The sequence below is a fragment of the Zootoca vivipara genome, chromosome Z1 (genome assembly GCF_965207765.1).
Source record: "Zootoca vivipara chromosome Z1, rZooViv2.hap1.1, whole genome shotgun sequence".
Lineage (NCBI taxonomy): Eukaryota > Metazoa > Chordata > Lepidosauria > Squamata > Lacertidae > Zootoca > Zootoca vivipara.
The window spans coordinates 15,063,160-15,076,322 of NC_142583.1; the positions used below are offsets into that span (position 1 = coordinate 15,063,160).

The 13,163-nt window shown below is 42.6% G+C and overlaps 1 long non-coding RNA gene across 1 annotated transcript; it reads left to right on the top strand.

Moving 5' to 3' along the window:
* Positions 1–388: 388 nt before the first annotated feature.
* LOC118083915 (uncharacterized) lies at positions 389–9,961 on the top strand. Its single transcript, XR_015947309.1, has 3 exons — positions 389–928; positions 7,333–7,443; positions 9,622–9,961. It is a non-coding gene; the product is annotated as an uncharacterized LOC118083915 (long non-coding RNA).
* Positions 9,962–13,163: the final 3,202 nt, after the last annotated feature.

Here is a 13,163-nt window from a genome sequence, read left to right on the forward strand (position 1 = left end):
ATGGGGCATCCAGAAGTTATAAAACAATGTGGCTACATAAGAACATGAATCATTCCCAAAATACAATTGTTAAAGTGTACCTTATGTATATAAACTCATTGAGAGCTATGAGGTTGCTTTTGCTGGGTAATCTCGTTTATATTAGGTCTAATCTGAGCCAATCAAACTCTCATCTCATCAACACAAAGAAGCCTCTCTCTTTTCTAATCTTTCCTATTTGTCAGAGTTGAAGATCCCTGTTCACAACAATATGTCTGAAATATACTCGGAGTCACATTGTGATTTCTTGCTCTTTATTGCTGCTCTTAAAACTGAATGAATTTCCCCTCTGGATTTATATACATTATTTACACAATGGGTCCTGTCTGATTCTGCTTCCCTCCTGGAGCCTGATTGGGCTGCTCCCACAGGCCAATCAGTTGTTGCATTCTAGGATCCTACCTGCCTAATAGGCTGATTAACTTCCTCCTGGGGCCTGATTGGGCTGCTCCTGCAGGCCAATCAGGTTGTTGGATTCTAGGACTCTACCTGCCTATTGTTCTAGGATCCAAGCTTAGTACATAACAATGTCTGTACAGCATATACTGTAGAAGAATAGCCAATGCTCTTGAAGAGAAGTGTGGATGCTGTTTCGTATATCCATACTACACTGAAATGTTTAAATGTTTCTTTGATTGCTCTTGAATTTTCCCGCCATGTGCCATCCTCTCCTGTCACACACTTTGAGCACTGCTGGCTGAAAGCAACATGCTAATTTCCTGTTCTAAATTGCTGGTTCTTTACATTATCAATAGCATCTAAACTGGACCACATTCAGCCCGTATTGGGAAAGGAGCACAAAAAAGATTCATAGTCTGAAGAGGAAGTGAATCCTGGCTTCCTGCTAGAGAACCAACCACTTTAACAAATTGGGAACATAGCTAAAGAGGTAAGGGAAATGAAGAATTATGATAGCAAGGAAGACTAATCCAGAAAAGATTAGTTAAATCTCATAGAAATCAATGGTACAGGTTAGCTGCAACTATGGCAACACCATACATTTAAAGCACCTTTCCCCAAAGAATCCTGGGAACTGTAGTTTTCATCTCGCAGAGCCGCAATTCCCAGTACCCTTAGCAAAGGATTCTTTGTGCTTTGAATGTGTACACAGCCATACGTTCTCGGGATTGAGGCCACTTCTCATGAAAGTGCTGTATACCACTGGTACATCCAGCCCTTTACTCTGGGTTTATTTCCTTTGCACAACCAGCTATCTTGAAGTTGCAATCAGGAATAGCTCAATCAGCAGAGCATGAGACTCTTAATCTCAGAGTCATGTGTTCGAGCCCCATGTTGGGCAAAAAGATTCCTGCATTGCAAGGAGTTTGACTAGATGACCCTTGTGGTCCCTTACAAATCTACAATTCTGTGAAGAGTTGCAACACTATTGCTTGTGAACCGAACTAAGACAACGGATTTTTAGCACATGTCAGTTGGCTTACCAACGTCTGGGCGTCGTGTCATCAAGAAACCAGTGTTGTTTTTTTGTGGTCTCTGCATTGCTAATCTCAAGGCTTGATTACTGTAACACACTTTATGTGGGGCCACCCTTGCACCTGGTCTGGGAGTTGGAACTAGTACAGAATATACTGCGCACCAGGGCAGATTACTGGCAGTGTGTTACTCCATTGCTGACAGAGCTGATTTTCTACTGGGCCAGGCTCAAGGTTCTTGTGTTAATTCACAAAGCCCTAAACAACTTGGGACCATCTGATCTCTTATACTCCAGCTCAATCATGGAGATCCTTTAATGGGATTTAATCCTTAAATTCCATGCCTCTGCAGTTCAGTTGGCCTTCACTTAAGGACTGAGCCTTTAAGATGACAGGCACTGCCCTGCCTGTAGGGGTTTGGCAGAAACTACCACGCCTTCTTTCAGAGGGGTGACTGCACATGAGACGGTTTTCTTTGTGGTGGCCCTCCTAGGTTTTGGAATGTCTTCCCTCTGAGATGCATCTTGTACCAGCATTGTACAGTTTTCAGCATCACACCAAGTCACAGCTCTATATCCAAGCTTTTGGATGAGTGGATGTTTTCTCTCACGCATTAGTGCAATGCTATTTTGCTGCTCTTGTGACTTTGTTTAGCTTTGTGGTTTCCCCTGAATGAATGGTATACTGTGATATTTTATGTAACCTGCCCTGGGAGTATTTAGGGAAGGACAGGCTATAAGTTACCACATAAAATAAATGAATGCATAATCTGGACATAGCGGGCCTACCAAAACCCATGTGGAGGAAATCCGTCTTTTTGCACCAATTTGGCTGCTTATTTCAAGCTGCCCAAAGAAAGGTCACCATAAATTATTTTGCCTCCTTAAAACAAAGCCTGACAGTGGTTATCAAACATTCAGGAGGGCATTTGGCAATCTATGACTTTAAAAGCCAAATGGCGGTCTTAATACGTAATGCATTTATGACCTCCATTTATAATTATATCCAGCATCAAGCTGACAGGGCGCAACATGACTTTTCTAGTCCGACATTAAGAAAATAGCTGTGCAACTGGTTTTTCCCACGACATCATTGTTTTTATGGTCGATGGGACCATATGCAAACCTGAATCCGTGCCAAGCCTGTTATGCGTGGGGGCTTAAGGGCACTGTAAGGGTTTGAGGCTGGAGAGAGTAATGTGGCAAAACCTACTGACTGACACATCCAATTTTACATTGCTTGTAAAAGCAATGCTTCACCGCATGCAGCTATGACTATATATAACATGCAGCGCCTTCCTAATCTTCCCCAGAGTCTGGAATTTTATATTTCCACCTCAAATATCACTCTCACTTCAAAAGCATATTTCTGCGTGCTTATTCCTCCTTATCATTGATACCTACTAAATTTAATTACATTGTAATACAGGTCACAGCAGGAACCTCTGCACTCTGACTTCCCTGAACTGGAATATATTGTCGCAGAGAATATCCTGCAAAGCCAGGGTGGGATGCTTGGGTGAGGCAGGGCAGAGGATAGACTTACACCCCATACCTATGTATGTTCACTAGGAAACAAGCCTCACTGAGTTTAATGAGACTTACTTCCAAGTAACCTCGGTAAGGACCAAAAAAGCGGCAGGATGCAAAAGTGATAAAAGAAATGCAGTGGTACCTCGGAAGTCAAACGGAATCTGTTCTGGTAGTCCGTTCGACTTCCAAAATGTTCGGAAACCAAGGCACGGCTTCCGATTGGTTGCAGGAACTGGCAACAAATGAAGCTTTTGTCAACTTTGGGCTTGTGTTTGTCCTCCTCTGTCTGCTCTGTGGAATATGCATTTCCTTCTCGGCTTTTTGCAGGTGATCAATCTGTAGAATGGTGTATTATGCCATCATGGAGAAGGATTTCCTTCATTACCAATTAGGATTGTTTTCACATTAATATAACGGTTCAGTTCAGGCCCACTCTTACTAATAAAAATGAATGCTTTTAGGGATGTTTTTAAGAACCTGTGATAGTCAAAGAAGTAGTCAGGTGACACCAGAGGGCCAATCTGGTGTGGGTGTCTTATATAAGATTCCAGATCTGTTGCCTACTGTCACTCTGGGCAAGTTTGATTTTCAGATATCTGAGGGGTTGTCGTGGAGAAGATGGAGCAGACTTGTTCTCTCTTGCTTCAGAAAGCAGAACTGGAACCAATGGGTGGCAATTGTGGGGAATCAGATTTTCTTTTTTTAAAAAAAATAGGACAGTAAAATCTGTTCAAGCAGTGAACTTTCTGCTTTGGGAAGCACTGGGGTTTTGTTTTTGTTTTGCTGAAAAGATTTAAGCAGAAACAGTCACCTGTCAGTAAGGCTGTAACTTGCACCCTGCTTTGCCGATCCTGCACTGAGCAGGAGGTTGGTCTAGATGACCTCCAGGACTCCTTCCAATTCTATAATTCTTCCTCGTGCCTGACTGCAACCTGACTCTATCCACCAAGGCATTTGGGCCCTCTTGGGCATTAAAATGTGTTAGCCCGATAAAAAGTACTATAATTCATGCAATAGAATCCTCAGTGCCCTACAGCTAACAGTCTGTTGGATTTTCTTGCTGTATACATTACACCAGCAAATATGCATTTCAAAATAAGTCTCATTAGTGAGATCGTTAGGAGCTCTTGTGTGCCTCCCGGGGAGCTCATCTCCTGTCAAAAATAGTTGTCAGTAAGATACTAAAATGCAGACCAGGCTACAATATTCTAGGGAAGAGGGAGTGCAAGGCTTTGCACTCAAGCGTTTCAGGGGCACAGAAGGTTTTACAGACTAAAAGATTAGCTTATTGATCAGTCCTACTGCCCCGGAACAATATTGATTTGTATTTTCTTCTCGTTTAACTGCTCCTGAAACATATTTTTCAAGTTAATTATCCTCACTGCCTTGCCTGGAAGGCAGATGCAATGTGCTTTGGATACATGGTGACACACAGGTTTAATCTGTATATTTTAATGATCAAAGCAGTGTCATCGAAGGACCTGAGCTTTAGTGTGCCTGCTTGGGCTGGGGTGATATTTCCACTACTTGTCTGAAAATGGCCACTTACCCAGTCCTGGGGAGGGTGATGGTTGAAGCCTTTCCTGGGTCTGGGGAAGCAACGCTGGACTAGGCGGCTAGCCATTGGGAAATCCCATTGGGTTGGCGGCTTTTTCCACCATCCTGAGTTTGAAACTGGCCAATGCTGCAGGTCCGGGTGGGCATGGCTTTGGGAGCGGACTGGAATAGACCACCATTTTCTTTTGATTTCCTGGGCATAAGAGAAATCAAAACGTTCAGCCAGACATGTGCATCAAGCTGATGTCTTATAACTTTGAAAGGCAATTTACAGCCGACCACGTGAACTACTTCAGTCAAACAGAAATGTGTTTTTTAGATGATACCAAGCGGTTGCTCTGTGATGGCTATTGCTCTGTGATGGCTGTTGTTTTTACATTCAGATAGTAGAATCAGGGGTGGGAGCTGTGCTGGACATGAGATTGTGGCAGAATGGGCTCCCAACTAAAGAGCAGGGAGAACTGCATGCCCGGAAGCCCTACACTCGATTCCATGTTTTACTGCTGCTACAGTGAGATAATGGAAGAAGAAACCTTTTAAAGAATTGTAGCCGAATTCTCACACCAGAGACTTTTATTAGAGTAATTTACCAATTCAGATGAAAATAAGACCAGACGTTTATGGGACTAAAGACATACTAAATCACCAGCTGCTTTGTCTTTATATACTGTCCAAGTCCAGGAGCATACATATTATAAATTATACTCAAAAGTATAAGACAGCTCCATTTTCTCATCCTAGATGAACTCAGAGGAACCTCTGCACTTCATTTCACAGATATGAGACCCTGTTGACTGCCTTCCTAAATGACTCTTTCGAATCAGTCAATTTAGTTGTCTCACACAGGAATGGGTTCCCTCCCCATACCAAGCTATATTCCAAAAGTAATATTGATTAAAGTATAAATATAAATATAAATTAGCTCCCCCCGCTTGAATAGTAGTTCAAGATTCATATTACATTTACTTAAAATGCAATATATTAATAATCTTCTATTTAACATAATGTTGTATCTACTATAATATAGCATACTATTTTTTCTTTTCATCATTAATTTTTTTAATACCTATAATCAAAACAAATGACTTCATTAATTTGTTCACCATTTCATTTTTCTTAATTTATCTAAACCTCCTTCAATGGATCCTATTTTCCCTTTTAAAAAACCAAACCAGTTTCCTGGCTATTTACAAAACCAGTCTGCCAAAATCTTGCCCATCGTTCTTTGACTTCCCATTACTTGATGTTTGTGAAACAGCTTTTCCAGGACAATGTTTTGCCAAACTTTACTGTACCAATATAAGAATGGAAGATAATCATCTTCTGAGTAACTCATTGTCTGCAACTGAATATTGGCTGAATAAGCTGAGATATGACCAAGTCGTTTGCTCCTCCCCCCAACAACCCCATGTCTTCTGGTAACCATAGTTTCCCATTTTTCCTGAGCTGAGAAACCATGGTTAGCACCAGCTTCAGAACAAGCCATTACAGTATTAGGGGAAATTGCTTGCAAAATGTGTACATTTGTCAAAACTGTAAACAAAAAATTGTTTATTTGGAGAAAAAGTAAGAAAAATGCTAAGGCATTTTCATGAGAATTGCAAATAAAAAAAACAAATTGCTGCAGAAATTTAAAGAACTGTATTTTATTTTGGAAAAATGAAAACCTGAAATAACTGAAATTGACAGATTGTTCCATCCCTAGTGAGTGCCGTGAATGAACAAAATAAATGTCCTAGTAGAGGTCCCCAAATCTTCTGGGATGAGTTCGGATTCTATCTCAGACACGAAGGGTTTTTCAGTACTAAGTCAACCCAAGGCAGAACACATTTTCTCATAGCCTACGGGCTATGCTAGTTGGGCTATGCTAGTTAGGTGCATTCGAACTGCTAGTTAGGTGCATGCATAGTGCAGCACATCCTTATTGCATTTCTTCACCAAAACAGGGACCCAGAATGTGTGCCTAAATGGTTACATTACTCCCAAACTAACTATGAAACTGGAATATGATATGCATGTAGTCGAAACTGCTGTATAAGTTTTTAAGTGGACATTTGTACATATGCCAAGCAAAACATGGGTTATAAAATTTACCTTTATGCACTATAACATAGGACAAGCCTAGCATGTGAGGTGAAATATTGGGGTGCGGGAATTCTGTTCCTGCTTCATTTCACACTTGAACCGGCCTTGGATTTGAAGGAATTGCACAATTTACACTTCATTTATTTGCTGTGTATCATGACAATTAAGGGTCCAAGATCTGGTGTTTCAGGGTGACAATTGCTTTCCTTCTCTGCACGCTCAGTTCAAGTTTCATTTACTCGCTGTGATGGCGTCAGACTAGTACAAGCAGGCCCATATTGTCTGAAGAAGCAGTTTTTATAAATAAGGAGCTTATTAGTCAAATGAATAAACCCAAGCAGAAGGACCATAAATGTATAATGAACGGGTTGGCAATTTTCATCTTTTATTCCCAAAGCTTCTCTGTGGTTTTCATAAATCTCTACGATCAAAGGAGCCTTTAGACACACAATAGCAACCAGTGCTATTATGGGCCGAGTGATAAAGCAAGGGCATTATTAGTTGGGGCTACTAAAGACAAAAGATTGCAGCGAGAGACAGATTCCTTCCTGGGGGATGAAAATAATGGTCTCATAAATACATCTTCCAATGTTAGCCACCACTTTAAAACTTGCAAGTATAAATTGTGTTCCCAGGAGTGCTCACCCAGACAAGAAGCTATTGACTCTTTTTTTTCTTTCCCCTAGCTAAGATTGAAATGCCACAAGTTACTCGGTTGTAGAGAGGAATTATTGAGAAGCTTGCAACTCCTGGAAAAATTGACAAGACAAGGCTATCGGTAATATAGTGAATGAACGGTGAGTTGCCCAAGCCTAGACAGGTTAAAAACTGCTTTCTCCATTTGCTGACTTTGTAATTGGTTTTTTGCCATTTTAAGCTATTGCTCAGACTTTCTGGCTCATGGTAATCTATAAAAAAAGATAAGGATTCTTCAGTGAAGCCACATTACGAAGGATTTATTAAAGGGTTTTCCTCTTGCTGTAATATCAATACTGTGCGGAGAGATGTGGGGGTAGGCTTTCCATTAGTATAGAGAGGGTTATTGAGCATCCTGGAAAGCCTTCTTGGTTTGATCCCATTTGACAGTGCAGTAAGTTAAGCCCAGAAGGAAGGTCAGTACTAACCTGGCATTTCCAAAGGTCATATCCTTGACCCCATTTTTATTCAATTTTTAAAAACTGATTTCTGTTTGTATGTTTTGGTGGCTATTTCATGGAACAGTCTTGCATAGGCTATGGGACTGTCATGTACTAAAGAGGGCCTTCTAAACTTGTAATTGAATGCAGCTTAGATGTCATATGTCAAGGTTACCAAAACCTTCTGTTTTTGATGCCTACCTAGGACTACAAAAACAGAAAGTTGGCATAACAAGCAGCTGGTAGGCCGCAGTACCATATGGCGGGTGGGCTGTGTTCTGCTTAGTGGGTCACAAGTTGTACCCAATTTCACTAAAGGGAATCCAGGGTCACTAAATACGTATGAGGCATGAGTCAACCATCAGAAGTCAAGGACAGTGCATTCCAGTGGAGTCAGAAGCGTTCTACGTGGGGCCACCTCTGAAGGTGACCCGGAAACTGCAAATAATCTAGAATATGGCAGCTAGACTGGTGACTGGGAGCGGCCGCCGAGACCATATAACACTGGTTCGACCTACATTGGCTCCCAGTACATTTCCGAGCACAATTCAAAGTGTTGGTGCTGACCTTTAAATCCCTTTATAGCTCAGTATACCTGAAGGAGCATCTCCACCCCCATCGTTGCCTGAACACTGAGGTCCAGCGCCGAGGGCCTTCTGGCGGTTCCCTCACTGCGAGAAGTGAGGTTACAGAGAACCAGGCAGAAGGCCTTCTCAGTAGTGGCGCCCGCCGTGTGGAACGCCCCCTCATCAGATGTCAAGGAAATAAGCAACTATCTGACTTTTAGAAGACATCTGAAGGCAGCTCTGTTTAGGGAAGTTTTTAATGTTTTATGTTTTATCATGTTTTAATATTATGCTGAGAGCTGCCTAGAGTAGTTGGGAAACCCAGCCAGATGAGCGGGGTATAAATTGATTGATTGATTGATGATTATTTATTTATTTATTTATTGTTGCACTGAAAGCTGGCATAAAGAACAAGAGTGTATACATGAACCAGGGGGAATAATAATAATAATAATAATAATAATAATAATAATAATAATAATGTTTATCACTGTACCTCCACTGTCAGAGGTGGTATGCCTCTGAATGCCAGTTGCTGCGAATCACAAGTGGGGAGATTGCTGCTGTGCTCAGGTCCTGCTTTCAGGCTTGCCATACACAAGAACCTGGACTAGGTGGGCCATTGGCCTGTTTCAACAGCCTCTTCTTATTGTTACAAAAGTTGGGTGTTTCCCCCTGTAGCAAGATTACAGGGGGTTTCAGGTACTCACCCAAAGTCTGTGTTCCTTTGGAGAACTGAGACATGGTGGAGACGACCGTAGCTTTAGGAAATATGGTTTATGCACCTATTCATGCCTTCAGTCCAGATCTTACAGCATGGTCATTTCAAGAAGGGCTTGTCTCCCACAGCAATGCATCCCTGGAGTCCAAGGCATCTCTCCCAGTCAGCCTTCAGCCAGCCCGCCCAAGATGGATCCCAGCTCTCCCTCCCCCTTTTCCCATTCCCATAACACCTTTCTAAAAAAACAAAACACCTCTCTTTTCGCCTCACTTCAGACACACACCCCATCACTTTGGCAACATCATCTGGTTTGCATAAGCCAGCCCAGGGTTTCCTTGTCTGGCACAGTTCTGCAGCTTGTAATTTCATCCATATCCCAATTAATCAAAATCCTACCATTTATTAATTTCTAGGGTTGCTCTTACTTCTGAGACTCCGGTTTCCCCTCTAACATCAAGGGTTCAGATAAAGGGAGTGTTAATCTTTTCTTTGCATATTCTTTCTCACGAGAGCTATTGAATTAAGGACACTATAATTTAATTCCCGTTTCAGAACCAGAGGTAGTATGCACATCTCAGTTGATTACTGAGCTGTTGATCGAATTTGGATAATTCATTACCTTCGGAGGCAGAAGCAGCACTTAATTCTTCCATGCTCTCTCATGCTATCCCCTCCTTCCCCCAAGTCTGATGTGGAAGAAATAATCTCAGGAGCAAAAGCTGAAGAAAGTGCACATTTAATCACCAGGTTAATGATGGTCCCAACTAGGGACCAAAATTATTATTTTGTACCTAGGCAAAATGTAATACAGTATGTTGATTATCTGTGTGGGGATTTTATCTTCAACTAAGTGATGGTTTCCTTTTATTCATCACTTACTGCATAAAATGTCTCATAAAATAACTAGATCCTGCAGTTTTCTTTCAACTTCCTTTGTTGCATTTTCCTGAATTGGCAGACATTCCTGTGACATGGAAATCAGCTTGCATGTGTTGATACATGGACTGAGACTACCAAACCATTTAACATAAAGTATCTCTGCCGATTGATAGCTTGTTCAGCATTCAAACAAGAGATATTGTGAGGGGCCTAAAACCAAGGTGAAACACAAGAGTGTTGCCTACCCGAGTGCTATCCCTAAACAATATCCAATAAGCCAACACAGAATAGAGTTCAGGGAATTATCTTACATCCACAAGGTTTTATCATGTTTTTCCCATTACCTATATGTTGATTAAAGGTAAAGGTTAAGAGGGACCCCCTGACCATTAGGTCCAGTCGTGACTGACTCTGGGGTTGCGCGCTCATCTCGCATTATTGGCCGAGGGAGCCGACATACAGCTTCCAGGTCACGTGGCCAGCATGACAAAGCCGCTTCTGGCAAACCAGAGCAGCACATGGAAACGCTGTTTACCTTCCCATTGTAGCGGTTCCTATTTATCTACTTGCATTTTGAAGTGCTTTCGAACTGCTAGGTTGGCAGGAGCTGGGACCAAGCAACGGGAGCTCACCCTGTCACAGGGATTCGAACCGCCAACCTTCTGATCAGCAAGCCCTAGGCTCAGTGGTTTAACCCGCAGCGCCACCTGGGTCCCTATGTTGATTAGGTGGCATCAACTAGGTACTGCCTAAATCACAGAGAAGACACAGTTGGTTCAGTCAGCGGCGGAGCAAGCTGATTGGGCGCCTGGGGCGGTGTGTGTGCCCTGTGTCCAGGGGCGGGGTCAGCCACCCATGGGGCGGGGCCAGCTGGGGCAGGACGCTCTGCGGGGCCTCCGAGGAGTTTGCTTGCCTCCTCCCCCTCAGCTGCCCTACAGCTGAGGGGGAGGTGGCGGGCACACTATTTGGGGCAGCATGGAGCCTGTGGGCACCCAAGCCACCACATCACTCCCAGGAGTGATGCGTAGCTTGGACGCGCTGCAGGGCCCGCAGTGAGTGCCACCCAGCATTTTGTCACCCCCCTCAGTGGTGACACCTGAGGCGGACCGCCCCCACCGCAGCCCTTCCTCTGCCCCTGGGTTCAGTAGGGATTATTGCCAGGTTAGGACAGCAGCCTAAGTAAGCAATAGTACAATCCTGTGCATGTTTACTCATAAGTGTGTACAAGGAAGCCTACTGACAGTTTAAGTGTGCAGAGGATCTCAGTGTAAGTAAATAAATACTGGGTACATGTTCTTCCACATTTAAATAATGCTACAGTTGTAAACATGCTTTATTTTCGCACACACGGTGGAATCTCTATTAGTTACAAAAATGTTTTTTTTTAATTTCGAAAAAGAAGAATACCCACTACTGCTAGCACACAAAAAGCCAAGAGATCTTCAATTCAGATAGCAGACCTGTTACCGTGTTTCTCATATTATAAGACATGTCTTATATTTATTTTTTCCTCAAAAAAACACACTATGGCTTATTTTCAAGGGATGTCTTATTTTTTTCCTCCTCCTTCTGCCGTGGCCGGCATTGCTGCTACGCCTATCACTATGTCTTATTTTCGGGGTATGGCTTATATTCCTTGAATGCTTAAAAATCCTGCTATGGCTTATTTTATGGGTATGTCTTAAAATATGAGAAACAGGGTATTAAATGCAACACAGTTGTGATGAAGCAGGAAATGAATTTTCCCCTTTTCATCTGCCTGTCTGGCAATGCCGTTCTCATCTCCTGTGATATCTGAATGCTTTACACATTTTGAAGAATTGGTCTTCAAAAGACCCAGATGCTTTGCTGCTATTTTTTTCCTCCCTACCTCAGCCTTTCAGACAGAATCAAGGCTTGCTGGCAATTTAGTTTCATTGTGATCTGAAAGCTTGACACTCCAAACAGTACCGGCTTAGCAGGAAAGATGACAGAACAGCTCATGTGGTTATCCTCAACTCCCAGCTAAAAGTCCTTGATGAATTCTAAATGATCTACAAACCATGTTGGAAATTTTTTAAAGCAGGGCTTAGGAGAGAGACCTGTTCATGCCCACAGATACCCACCACACACTCATTCCTGAATGCTGCTTTAACATAAATGATTTTTTTTAAAATGACAATATTCCCTGCTAAATGGAAAAGTTGGCTGTCATAAAATATCTGCTGTTGAGAATAATACAGGAGAGACATGTTTTGTTGCAGCTGAGGCAGATGAATGTGGTCCAGTTGTGCTGTGGCAAATGCACCATGGCGTTTCTTCTCTCTGTGCTCCTCCCAGCAGCCATGCCTCCTCTGGTCACTGCTATGGATACACGACCTGCCTGTTTGTCTCCAGACACTGCAATCGCTTGCAAGGGATTCCCACATGGCAGGGTTGATGTTGCTGTAACGAACCTCTCCCACTCTCTATTACTAAAATGTGACACAGGAATCCAGAGGTGAAGACACCCACCCTCTTCTCCCGCCGCCTCCCAAATAAACCACTTTATTCTTGGTAGTTTATAAGTAAAGAGACTCTCCTTCCAGCTCATGTGGCCTGGTATCAGAAAAACCCTCTAGGCTGTTTGATAGAATAACCTCCTGTCACCAGTAAAGGGTCCCTCTCGGCCTGACTCCCCTTACAGTAAAAGTTTGCCCCTTTCCACGCTGGCAACTTGTTGACACCCCAGGTTATCTTTCTAAGCCTCCTCAGTGTTACTCTAAGACACAAACTTTCGCCTCCTTTCCTGAGGTAAGTTTTGTCCTCTAATGAGTTAGCACTTCTGTGAGTCCCGATACCTTGCTGGAAAAATAATGACGATACCCGGTACTTCTTGGCACAAAAGAGAAGAATTTTATTAACCTTAGAACATAGTTATTTATTTAACGTTTCATATGTTTATAAGATACATTTCGGTTGTAGGTAATCTCTGTCAAATACTTAACATCGAGCCTTCCTGAACCTCATCTAGATTCCCACTATCCTGGCCTCTCAACTTTCTTCTTCACATCTCTCTACTCCCTCCCCCTCTCCTCAACTGACAAAACCGCTGCTCCCTCCTTTTAAACTGGGAACAGTCCCGCCCCCATCAGAATGTTATGTCAGTCAGGCTGGAGGTGGATTAACTCTTTTCCAGCCAGGTAGGGATAAATATTTCAAAACTGTGTCAATCCGTTACAGTTGCCAGCCTTCAT